The sequence below is a fragment of the Octopus bimaculoides genome, chromosome 3, assembly GCF_046866305.1.
Source record: "Octopus bimaculoides isolate indiv1 chromosome 3, ASM4686630v1, whole genome shotgun sequence".
Classification (NCBI taxonomy): domain Eukaryota; kingdom Metazoa; phylum Mollusca; class Cephalopoda; order Octopoda; family Octopodidae; genus Octopus; species Octopus bimaculoides.
This window is the reverse complement of record NC_142930.1, coordinates 116,482,161-116,494,582: the sequence shown is the minus strand read 5'-3', so window position 1 is coordinate 116,494,582 and position 12,422 is coordinate 116,482,161. Positions and strand designations below refer to the sequence as shown.

The 12,422-nt window shown below is 35.1% G+C and overlaps 1 non-coding gene across 1 annotated transcript; it reads right to left on the bottom strand.

The window, feature by feature from the left end:
- Positions 1 to 5,290: 5,290 nt before the first annotated feature.
- Positions 5,291 to 5,395, bottom strand: LOC128247445 (U6 spliceosomal RNA). The gene has a single exon (XR_008263827.1). It is a non-coding gene; the product is annotated as a U6 spliceosomal RNA (small nuclear RNA).
- Between the last annotated feature and the right edge of the window lie 7,027 nt (positions 5,396 to 12,422).

The window sequence follows — 12,422 nt, the reverse complement described above, 5'->3', positions numbered from 1 at the left end:
TATTCAGAATGTAGGTTAGTGGTCCCGAAACTTGTTTTAGTTGTAGTACACTTAATTGGTAAAGAAATATCAGAAAAGGTAAACTGCCAGTCTAAGTTGTTAATTTTTTTTTTTTAATACTGAGTTCGGATATGATTTAGCTTTACATCAAGGTGATACTGATAGAAAAAATGCCAGTCACTAACTGAAGACGCTTACATAAGTAGCGTTCAACAAAACTTAGAAATAATCACCATTTGGAATATTGTGGAAAGGAAGATACAATATAGACAAATCACTCTCTTACAGTATATATTTACAACCTTTTATATTTAAAGTTAAAAATTTCTCTAGAAACCCTTGTCTTTTACATCTCCTTAAGACTGAAAAAATAAAACTTTCTGAATCATACCTTGTAACGTACTGAGGTAATAAACTGTATAAACTCTTCTGTTGTAAACTATCATTATGATGAATATTTTAGTTCGATAGAGTAACGAATTTGTTATGAAGGACGACAGCACCTATAAATACCTAGTAGAACTGATTTAGGTATTTCTAATTCTTTCTAAATAGCAGATCAATAGTGTCCATGACACTTTATAGAACTTTTAAGACTGGAGGAGCGGAACGAGGAAGTTACCATCAAATCGGAAACCGAGACTGAATATTTACAGCAGAGTTGACTCCACTAAATACCACCAAGTTTCAAGCAGCACTATGGACTCAAGTGATAGATTAAGTCAACCATGCGTGTATATCTAAATATAATTTGAATTAAAAACACAAAAAGCGGAAAAGAATACCTCAAACCTGCAATCCGATTTTCTATTGATTCTGCCATTCATCCAGCTTCGACTAATGCTGTTCTTTCCGACCTTGTGAGGTTGAAGAGCAACGTTGATCTCGCCAGGATTTGAACACAGCAAATAAAACCACATAAAAGCCAGGTAGTTCGTCCAATGCTCTTATGACTCTGCAATTCATCGCTATAACATATTAAACTACGTACACCTTTGATTGCCATATATTCCAATTAGGTATTTATATCGATTTAATTGACCAGACCTCCTACCAAACAATCTGTCTTTGTACTCGAGTTATAAATCGTGATTATTAGTTAAGATACTGGATAAAACACCTTAAATTATGTATACCCTTCCCATTAACTTCTGACTTCAGCTCCCATCGTAGCCGACAGATAGATGATAATCAATAATGGAGGTACGAATTTCAAATAGTATTGAGAAAAACGATGATAACATTGATACATGAAGAAAGAAGTGTCGCTTCAAACGCATACAAACGCACATATAAATATGTATGAACACATGTTTGTGTGTGTGTATTATATTTTATTGTATTATATTATATTATATTATGTTATATGTTTTATATACATATATTGCTTATATAATGTCTTTCAAGTGTTCCTAGCAAAAATAGAAGCTGAGAGTATTCGATAAGCTTTTAGAAAACCGGAATCGATTCAACACGTTAGTACCGTTTCCGCCCCATAAAACTCTATCTGAAACAGTTTCTACGAAAAGGCAACTAAATCCAGAAGAGCTTGTCTGGGTCAATATATTTTTATTTCGCCAAATTCTTTGATAAAGTCCACCATGACATTTTCTGCCAAAAGTAGGAAAATAAAAACGTGGATATATCAAGAACGTTTATTATTTTAACATCAGATTTACTTATGGCACGAAGACAAACGTTTACATGAACGGTAAATTATCAGGAAAAAATGTACACAGTAAAAAATGGTGTATACAATGGAGGACATTTTAGGAAACATTTCCCCAAGATGTCACGCTCACAGTAGCATATACAGGAGAGGTGTGTAGTGAAGGGCGAGGAGCGAACCGCCACTGGTGATGCTTTTATTGAGACTGCACTTATGGATTTGGTGCATAAATCTGTATAGGTTTAGGGACCCGGTAGTGTAGGAACATCAAGGGCAGCCATGGGCGTAACACACTTTAGCTACCATTTAGAATTTAAACCGGCTATCTCCGGTCCAAATATATTACCTGTTTTTTGTTCAAACTGACCAGATGTGGCCTCTTAAACTTCATCTACAATGCTATTCTAAACATCTGATTATTTAAATCCCAAAGTTATAATATAGGATTAATTCAAAGCAACGTGAATAAAGAAGTATTGTACATTATTTACATTTGACGGATATTTGTCATCTTGTTTGTTGTTAACACACCCCGGCGGCCCGGGTTCGATTCCTGGCATGGGAACGCCTTCATATAGGCACAGGAGTGGGTGTGTGGCAAGTCGCTCGCTTACCAACCACATGGTTCTGGGTTCAGTCCTACTGCGTGGCACCTTGGGCAAGTGTCTTCTAGTATAGCCTCGAGCCGACCAAAGTCTTATGAGTGGATTTGGTAGACGAAACTGAAAGAAGCCCGTCGTATATATGTGTGTGTGTGTGTGTGTGTGTGTGTGTGTGTGTGTGTGTGTATGTGTATGTTTGTGTCTGTGTTTGTCCCCACCCAACATCGCTTGAAAACCGATGGTGGTGTGTTTATGTCCCCGTAACTTAGCGGTTCGGCAAAAAAGACCGATAGAATAAAGTGAATGCTAAAGGGTTAATTTGAAGCCGTATGATTCGGTGGTTAGAGCGTCGGGCTCCTAATCATGTGGTAGTGAATTTCACTCCTGGACCGGGTTGTGTGTCGTGTTCTTGAGCAAGGCACTTTAATTCACATTGATCCAGTTCACTCAGCTGTAGAAATTAGTTACTACGTTAATAGTGCCAAGCCTTTGCTTTTCCCTTGGATAACATCGGTGGCATAGGGATGGGAGCTTGATACGCATAAGCAACTGCGGGTTTTCTATAAAACATCTTCGCCAGCTCGTTCCTGCCAGCTCGCCGCCTTCACATATATGATATATTGTATTACATATATATGTACACACACATATATGTATACATATTTATGCGTATATATACGTATATGTATACGTGTGTGTGTGTGTGTGTGTTAGCAGAGAGAAACCCAGCCTTGCTCGGGATTAAAATGGCATAGTTTTTTTTATTGCTTTACTTGTTTCTGTCATGTGACTACGGCCATGCTGGGACACCGCCGTTGGTCGAACAAGTCGACCACAGGATTTATTCTTTGTAAGCCTAGTACTTCTACCAGTCTTTTTTTTTTTTTTTTTTTTGCGGAACCGCTAAGTTATGGGAACGTACACACAGCAGCATTCGTTGTCAAGCAATGGTGGGGGCTACAAACACACGCACACAGAAATATACACATATATACGACACTCTTCGTTCAGTTTCCGTGTACGAAATCCACTCAAGTTAGGGTGCTAAAATCACATATGTTTCGTGTTTTGACAAAACACGGGTTATAAAATCTAAAGACTAAAATCCCTTTTGCATGAGTGATATGGTGGATAAGGAGTCCTGACATTTTAAGTAAACTGAGACTCAAATGAAAGACTGATATAACATCTTGAACCCTTCTATAACAGTTAAGGTTCATGTCGTAACTTAAAGCAAATGTGAACTCCAAAGTATTTGCAAGTTAAGAAGAGGTATACTGATCAGTTAAATTTTGTACATAAGTAGTAGTTTGTATAAATGTAGTTTGAATGTCACTAAGTATATCTATGGCTATGCATGAAATATTAAATAGAAAATGCTTGAGAAATAAAATGCACTTACCTATTTAAAATCTGAAACGCTAAGGAATTAAAACAACGAATTGAAATAATATGTTTAGAAATTCAAAACAATACTAAATAAATTTACCGTTAATGAGATGTCTGTTTATAGCCATGAAGCATTTTTCGTCAAATTTTGACAGGTTTCAAAAATTTCAAATCTATATTAATGGATAGGACAAATTTGACGAAAAATTAGCACACTCTGGTAGCGAACTCGTGCCGTCGTCCTTTCTATGCATGTGCGTAAAAATGGGAAAATGTTATGCTTTGGGGCAGATTTCGTCAAGTTAATGTCACGACGGCTAGTACGAAAAATGCCTAAATTGTGTTTGAGAAATAAAATGCACTTACCTATTTAAAACCTTAAATGATGAAAGATTAAAACAACGAATTGAATTAATAAGTTATAGCAAATCTAAACAATGCTGAATAAATTACCGTTAATGAGATGTCTGTTTATAGCCATGAAACATATTTCGTCAAATTTTGACATTTTTCAAAAATTTCAAATCTATATTAATGGATCGGACAAATTTGACAAAAAAATTAGCACACTCTGATAGCGAACCCGTGCCGTCTTCCTTTCTATGCATGTGCGTAAAATGGCAAAATTTTATGCTTTGGGTAAGATTTCTTCAAATTGATGTCAAAACGGATAGTGTACAAAATGTCTAAATTGTGTTTGAGAAATAAAATGCACTTACCTATTTAAAGCCTGAAACGATGGAGGATTTGAATTGAAATACTAAGTTCGCATTGAAATGAAGAATTAGCAAATGCGAAATAGTTTATCGTTAATAAGCTGCCTGTTTATACCCATGAGACATTTTTCGTCAAATTTCGGCATTTTTCCTCAAACTGATGACACGATGGCTAGTGCGAAACATGCCGAAATTTTACGATATTTGAAAAGTCGATGGTGTTTTAAAATAAATTTTTTAAAAATTCCAAGTGCATAAGTGACCTTATGGGCATAAGCCCCAAACACGTGTCAATTTTCATAAAGGTCTGTTGGATAGTCACGGAGGAGTTAAAATAACAAATTTACAAACTCACAAGCTTGCCATTTATTATTATAGATATATATTTATAGTCAATGGTAAAATCTATATAAGATTTTATCAAGTAGCCAGCATGTAATAAACCATAAAGGTAAGCATTAATACAAAATATATAATTATATAAATATGATTATTGTAAGGGCACTAATGAGTAGACCCACATGCTAGAAATAGACGCCAAATGGCTCTAAGAGCTACATTATTTACCACATTTAAGCCATTTTAAACCATTAAACCATTTAAAGATCGTTTTTGTTCATTTCTTTGGCTTTTAGCCCGTGCCAATGTGGTAAATAATATAATTCTTAGAGCCATTTGGCGTCTGTTTCTAACATGTGGGGCTGCTCATTAGTACCCTTGTAATAATTATATTTATATAATTATATATTCTGCGTGTATATATATATATATATATATATATATATATACGCATGCACACACGCATATAGCTATATGTATACACTCACCAACACACACATATATATATACTCTTTTTTTCTCTTTTACTTGTTTCAGTCTTTTGACTGTGGCCATGTTGGAGCACCGCCTTTTTTGAAAATAAGGAACGCTTCACGAATTTGCGTGTCATCCTTGCGCAGGGGCCATGCTAATCTTCTCTGTATCGTTCCAATTTTAGAATATGTACCGCCGATATATATATATATTATATACTCTCTTTCTCTCTCTTTTACTTGTTTCAGTCATTTGATGCGGCCACGCTGCAGCACCGCCTTTAGTCGAGCAAATGGACCCCGGGATTGACAGACAGACAGACAGACAGATAGATAGATAGATAGATAGATAGATAGATAGATAGATAGATGCTGTCCAAGCAGGCAGAATTGAGTGTATAAGACGTTCACTTCGCTACTATAAATCGCTGACTGAGATGTCACTCTGAGATAGCTAAAAAAGTGCCTTGACTTTACCATATTCTTTGGATGACCCACAGATCTGAGTTAAATCTGATAGCCAGAAATTATGCCGATGCCCATCGCATTGCTTGACCGTGTACCTGAAAGTTAGTCTAGGCGCAAATCGCTCGACAATGTTTCAGCTAAAAAACTGATGTAAGATAACACGCCTGTGGACTACAAAACCACTTCCTAACTAATTTATTTAAATTAGTAGGTAGTTCGGATCTATTTTAAAACGGGGGCCACATTTTTCATTAATGTTTTACGTAGTGTTTTTGGTACGGAAAGACTTTCAAACTTCGTATACTTATCTATTTTGTGTTATAGAACAGAAAAATATGTTTGTATTCGAATTTATTTCATATAAAAAATTGTCTTATTTCGATAATTTCAACCAATCACTGACAAGTATTCAGTTGTTTACATTTACTCCTTTGGCTGATTAAGCGGTGTAAAGCGTATTTAATCTCCATACCTTCGTTTTATTTGCTTTTTTCATTTTAAATTTGCTTTAACCCTAACCCTAACCCTAACGCTAGGGTTAGGGTTAGGGTTAATTGTTTCAGAATCATTTGTTTATGTAGTCGGCACTTAATGTATATCGGCTGAATGGACGTCAGTGATTGGTTGAAATTACAGAAATACGACAACTTTAACATGGAATAACTTATGGATTACTTTTTTTTTAAAGAAGACTAAGAGAAAAAGATGTTTTATATGACACATTCTACCAGTGTTCCAAGTTTCAAAGTGTTTCGTTGATGAAAAATGTGGCCCCCGTTTTAAAAAAGATCCGGTAGTTCAATTGATCGCGGAATTGTGTACCTATCTGTGGAACGGGGGGAAAAGACTATTTTTTGGTTCTTATATTGCTTTTATCTCGAACTGAGAATTTCTAACGGACTAGTCTCCTAGTTACTAAATCAGTGATTGTATGACACTGTCTTCTATATATTGCCAGCGAGGTAAACTGCTGCCACGCCTGGCAACGATTACCCACCACCGTGATCATAGAATACAGATCAAAATCGCATGATCTTATTGTCTTGAAGCTAAGGTAGCAGGAGTTGTCTCCTGCTTGCAATAAATATCGCTTGCGAGAATCGCACTGAATAAAGCAACTTGAGATGTCTTCCTTAGGTTAAATAGCAGTATCGTCGTATCTTAGAGGACAGCTACATTAAAGTGGCCATAAGCAATACGAACGAAAAGCCATTTTCTTACTACTCTACTCTCCTTCAATTAAGACTCCCAACAAACTGATTAATGACAAATTCTTTCGCTCAAGGTTGAAAGATAATTGTCGCTAATGTCGCTCTTGAAGACTTTTAACATTTAATTTCTTCCTCCCAGAATTATATTAGCATTTCAGTCGACGTATTATTTTAATTTTTAATTTCATTTAGTACTGTTCTGTGATTCTGTGATCCAACAGTCACCGGCTAATTGTATTGATCTAGTGAAATGCACATTTTATATAACTTTTATTCGTGATTACAAAATCAATTAGAAGCCAAGCTTTAAAACAAGTTGCATCTACATAGTATTTTTTTCTAATTGATGGAATATAGAGTCAATTACAAGGAATTCAAATATCGAACAAAGAATCAGAAGTATCAGTTCACTTGCGTTCCATTCACCGACCTTATGTCTTCTGATGATATAACCATAATTTGTGGTTTCTTCCACCGCAAGGAATTACAGAATCTGTGTAGAATGTTTTTACCATGAGGATCACTGAAAGGCGAAGAATCTACGCAGTGATTCACAACCAGGAGCTCAAGGTGACTGTCTTGGACGCATGGTCATGACAGAAACAACAATTTACGGCATGATCAGCTGCTCTAGGTTCTTGTGAAGGCGATAAGAACATTTATTGTTTCTATTAAGCATAACTTGAGAACGGGAGCCATACATTTTCTCAAAATTGAAGAGAAACTTAATTTACAGAAATATCAATGGCAGTACTTACTTTCCCAAACCCGATACCAGCAGCTGAGATTAGACATCGTCAAACAATTCAAGTTTCTAGAATACATTATACCAATGACACTTTTCCTGTGTATATTTACCATGAGGAATTATTCCAAAGGTGGCGAGCTGGCAGAAACGTTAGCACGCCGGGCGAAACGCTTAGAGGTATTTCGTCTGCCATTACGTTCTGAATTCAAATTCCGCCGAGGTCGACTTTGCTTTTCATCCTTTCGGGGTCTATAAATAAAGGACCAGTCATGCACTGGGGTCTATGTAATCGACTTAATCCCTTCGTCTGTCCTTGTTTGTCCCCTCTATGTTTAGCCCCTTGTGGGCAATTAAAAAAAATAAGAAGAATTCCATGGGGAAGTTAACTGTGCACTGAGAGCATCAATGCTTTCTTCGTTGAATGCAAGAGTTGGAGCATAAATACCAATCACACTGAAGTGATTGTTCAAGACCTTGTAGCTCTGAAGACCTACTAGACAGATTTGCGAATGTTTATGGATAATACAGTGAAAAAGAGCTTATCTATCTATATCTATCTAAAATATTATTATAAAATCTGGTAATTAGTCATATATTAATTAATATCGATTAATTATCAGGAGGCCAGCACATCTAAAGAATCAAAGAGATTCAGAAATATTATCTTCAATCTCAGGGGATTAAGGTACATTTTAAAAAAATAACGTCGACCACTAACGTGAACAATTAATGCGCTAGAAATAGATCACATCTTGTGTCTATTAAGACCTAAATTGTTCTCAACATGAAATATAGCAGCATCAGGCTGATGAGGAATAGACAAATGGTAAGAATTTGTTAAATCCGAAACGAGTTCCTGTTTAATAATGTTTTTTTTAGGTGATTTTAAATGTCTTGCCCGCTCACGTTTTTGATATGCTGCTATATTTCATGTTGAGAACAATTTAGGTCTATATCTATCTAAATATATATGTGTGTGTGTACATATATATATATATGTGTGTGTGTGTGTGAATGTATATATATGTGTGTCTGTCTGTCTACCTGTATGTATGTATTTATTTATATCTGTGTGCGCATGTGTGTACCGAAGAATGTGCTTGTAAATTTGCATGGAAGTTCGTGCGACAGCATCTGTATGATCATAATTTAAACACCATAACAATTCTCAATTTGACAAAACTTTCACTGTAGATTTCATGTTTTTTTTTTACTTCGTTTAAGAAGTCGTAATACATTTTTCATCACCTCTCTTTAATTGAAGGAAAACGTAACAAAATATCTAGTTTTGTAAAGAAACAATTTTACTTTATTTACCTTTTTTTAATTTTCTTACAACTCCTAATACAAGTTCTCGTTTTTCTATAGTTACAGTTTTGTTTCTTGTTTTTTTTGTTTGTTCATTTTTTTCATTTAAAATTACGGCAATGTACACCTTTCTTTTCTGCTCAAAGCTGCAACATTGAATTTTTTTTACTGATTGTACTGATGAGCAAAATGAAGGTTTTTCATCAAATAAATCAGATAATAACCGCTCTTAGAATAAAAGATTGCCTTTGCTCAAGATATAAAATCTGATTTACAGATCTCTTTATCGGGATACATTTTAAAATTTCTTTGACATTGGAAAGTAATAAATTGAAAAATGATTAGATGCATGAATAGCTTGAAATAGATAGTGAAGTCGATCTTTCAGTAAACTGAAATATATTCGCAAGGGGGAAATTGTGAAAACAAACGAGATTCTTTAAATGAAATGAATGTTTCGACCAAGTAATTGGTTTTAAATAAGAAGTTACGAATATCTTTTTTATTATTATTATTATTATTATTATTATTATTATTGTTCAGTAGTTTTATTTTTATAAAGTGCTTTCACTTCACTACCGAGCGCAGCTCTGTGCGCCTTGGGTATGTGCTGTGGTTTGCTGTGGTGCTCTTATGTTTACTGTATTGAAAGTGTTTTGCGTAGAATGTGTGCAGTACCCAGTAGTGCAATTTTCTGTATATTATTATTATTGTTATTATTATTATTATCATTATTATTATAATTATTATTATTATTATTATTATTATTATTATTATTATCATTATTATTATTATTATTATTATTATCATTAATATTATTATTATTATTAGTAGTAGTAGTAGTAGTAGTAGTAGTAGCGTTAACAGAAATTACTTTAGCTTCTGATTAGCTTTTTAAAAATTTCTCTCACAGTATTTATATGGGTCTCAGAGAAATCAACCTCGTTATTCAAATACATTTTAAAATATAAATTAAATTGATTTATAGAAATTATGTCATGCTTACAGTCATCATTTATTATTGCCACCATTGCTGATTGCTTGAAATTGCTAATAAGGTAAGTCTGCACTTTTATTTGAGTAAAAAGGAACTGTAAAAATTAGATTTTTTCGCAGTAAACAGTTTCACTCAACCTAAAACATTACTTCCACACACAACACAAAATAAATATGTTCATAGTTTCGACCATATACAAACTTTATTTCAGGAGCTTATTTAATAAAAAATAAACTCCAAATGCTGCTCCTCCGCCACAAAAATAAATGTATATATATATATATATATATATATATATATATATATATAGTTTTACGTGGTTTAAAGCATGATAAAGAAAACGATTTTGTAATATTCCCTGTAGGAAATTTCAGAAAGATATAACGAATGAATGTCCATGCCACACAAGACATTGAAAGGTGAGCACTGATATAAATTTCTTTACTTGGATTGTGTAATATATTTTGGTTGAATTGAACTGTATAAAATTTCCCGTGCTTCCTTAAAACTTTTTGTGTTGTAAGGCGTCGAGCTGGCAGAAACGTTAGCACACCAGGCAAAATACTTAGCGGTAGTCCCTCTGCCGTTTTGTTCGAAGTTCAAATTCCGCCAAGGTCGACTTTGCATTTCATCCTTTCGGGGTCGATACATTAAGTACCAGTTACGCACTGGGGTCGATATAATCGACTTAATCCCTTTGTCTGTCCTTGTTTGTCCCCTTTATGTTTAGCCCCTTGTGGGCAATGAAGAAATAAGAAACGTTAGCATGCCAGGCGAAATGCTCAGCGGTATATTGTTACGTTCTGAGTTCAAATTCCGCCGAGGACGACTTTGCCTTTCATCCTTTGGAATCGATAAATTAAGTACCACTTGCGTACTGCGCTTGATCTAATAGACTCCCCTCCCCCCAATTTCTGTCATTGTGCCTACAATAACAAAGAATATTTTTGTCTTGCAATGCAGTAGTGGAATAACGTATGGTGCGCTTTATGGCTACAATTAGATGATATGTACGAGCACAAACGTGAAAGTAATATTGAATCATTTCATTAGAACAAATAATGTGTAGTGTCAGTACCGGCTTACACATTACAGACGATGTTAATTGATTTCTAACGAATATAATTTCAATCTGACCAATTTGAAACTGCAAAGTAGACATCTGTACAACAATACAGACCTTAATCTGAAGGCTGTTGTATTAAGCTTATGAGTGTGGCAGTTATAATAACAGAATTATGAGATCCTTGCATGGCAAATGTATATACGCTTGAGAATATTACATCCATACATATACATAAATACTTTCCAGTGCATGTATAGGTTTGCATATGTATACGTGTGTGCATGTGTGTGTGTGTGGATTGGTAAGTATAAATATAAATGAATGTGTATGAGTATTTAATTCGTATGCGTCCGTATACGTATGTATGAGGCTAACACACAAACACACACATATATGTATATATGCATGTGTGACTATGTATGCATATACACGGCTGTGCCCTAGCATGTCAGCAGCTCTCAAAACTGAAACTAGAAAATAGGTAACCATGATAAGACTGCGAGTTTCGGATGCCGGGGCAGAAACCCACGCCGCCATCTCTTCAGTTATTTGAGCATTGAAAAATGCTATAAAAATGACCGTTAAACAAAGGTGTGGTTGACCCTTATTAAGAACAAAGTGCTATTAGAATGACCCCTCACTTAGCGGTCATTCTCATAGCTCTTTTGTCTTAATAACAGTCAATCTCACAGTAATTTCCCTTTGTTTAACCTGTCATTTTCATAGCATTTTTCAATGGCCATATAGCTGAAGAGATGTTGGTGTGGGCTCCTACCCTGGCATCCGAAACTCGGAGTTTTATCATGGCTACCGTATAAGTGTCACATATTTTTTACAGATAAATTCCTCTATTTACATAATCTCGAGGTCTCTTTCTTTCTTTTGTTGTCTTTTCTATCAATGTATATATATATATATATATATATGTGTGTGTGTGTGTGTGTGTGTGTGTGTATGTGCGTGTGTGTCTGTGTGGGGGTGTGTGTGTGTGTGTGTGTATGTATTTAGCTCCTCTCGCAGCAAACCATCAAGGTTCTTGAAAAAGTGGTAGTCGGTAGGAAAAAGGTCTGGGGATTAGGCTGGGTGGGGAAGAAATTCATAGCAAAGATCCCTCAATTTCTGTAGCATCATTAGTGAAACATGTGTTCGACTATTGTCATGAAGAATGATTGGCCCAGGAGGAGTAGCGGTTTTTCGTTCATTTTAGGAATTTCATGGAAATATGTCTCTGCAGTATTGGTGTTGCTTTGTTTTAAGTTATAATGGATGAGTCCAGCAGTACACCACCAAGCAGTAACTATAACCTCCTTTTTGAAGAGCTCGGGTTTAGGGAAAGTTTTCGGTGCTTCATTTTTGTCCATCCACAGCGAAGAAAGTCTTTTTATCATTGCACAGAAACCATTTTTCATCGCAAGTTAAAATACGGTAAATTTATT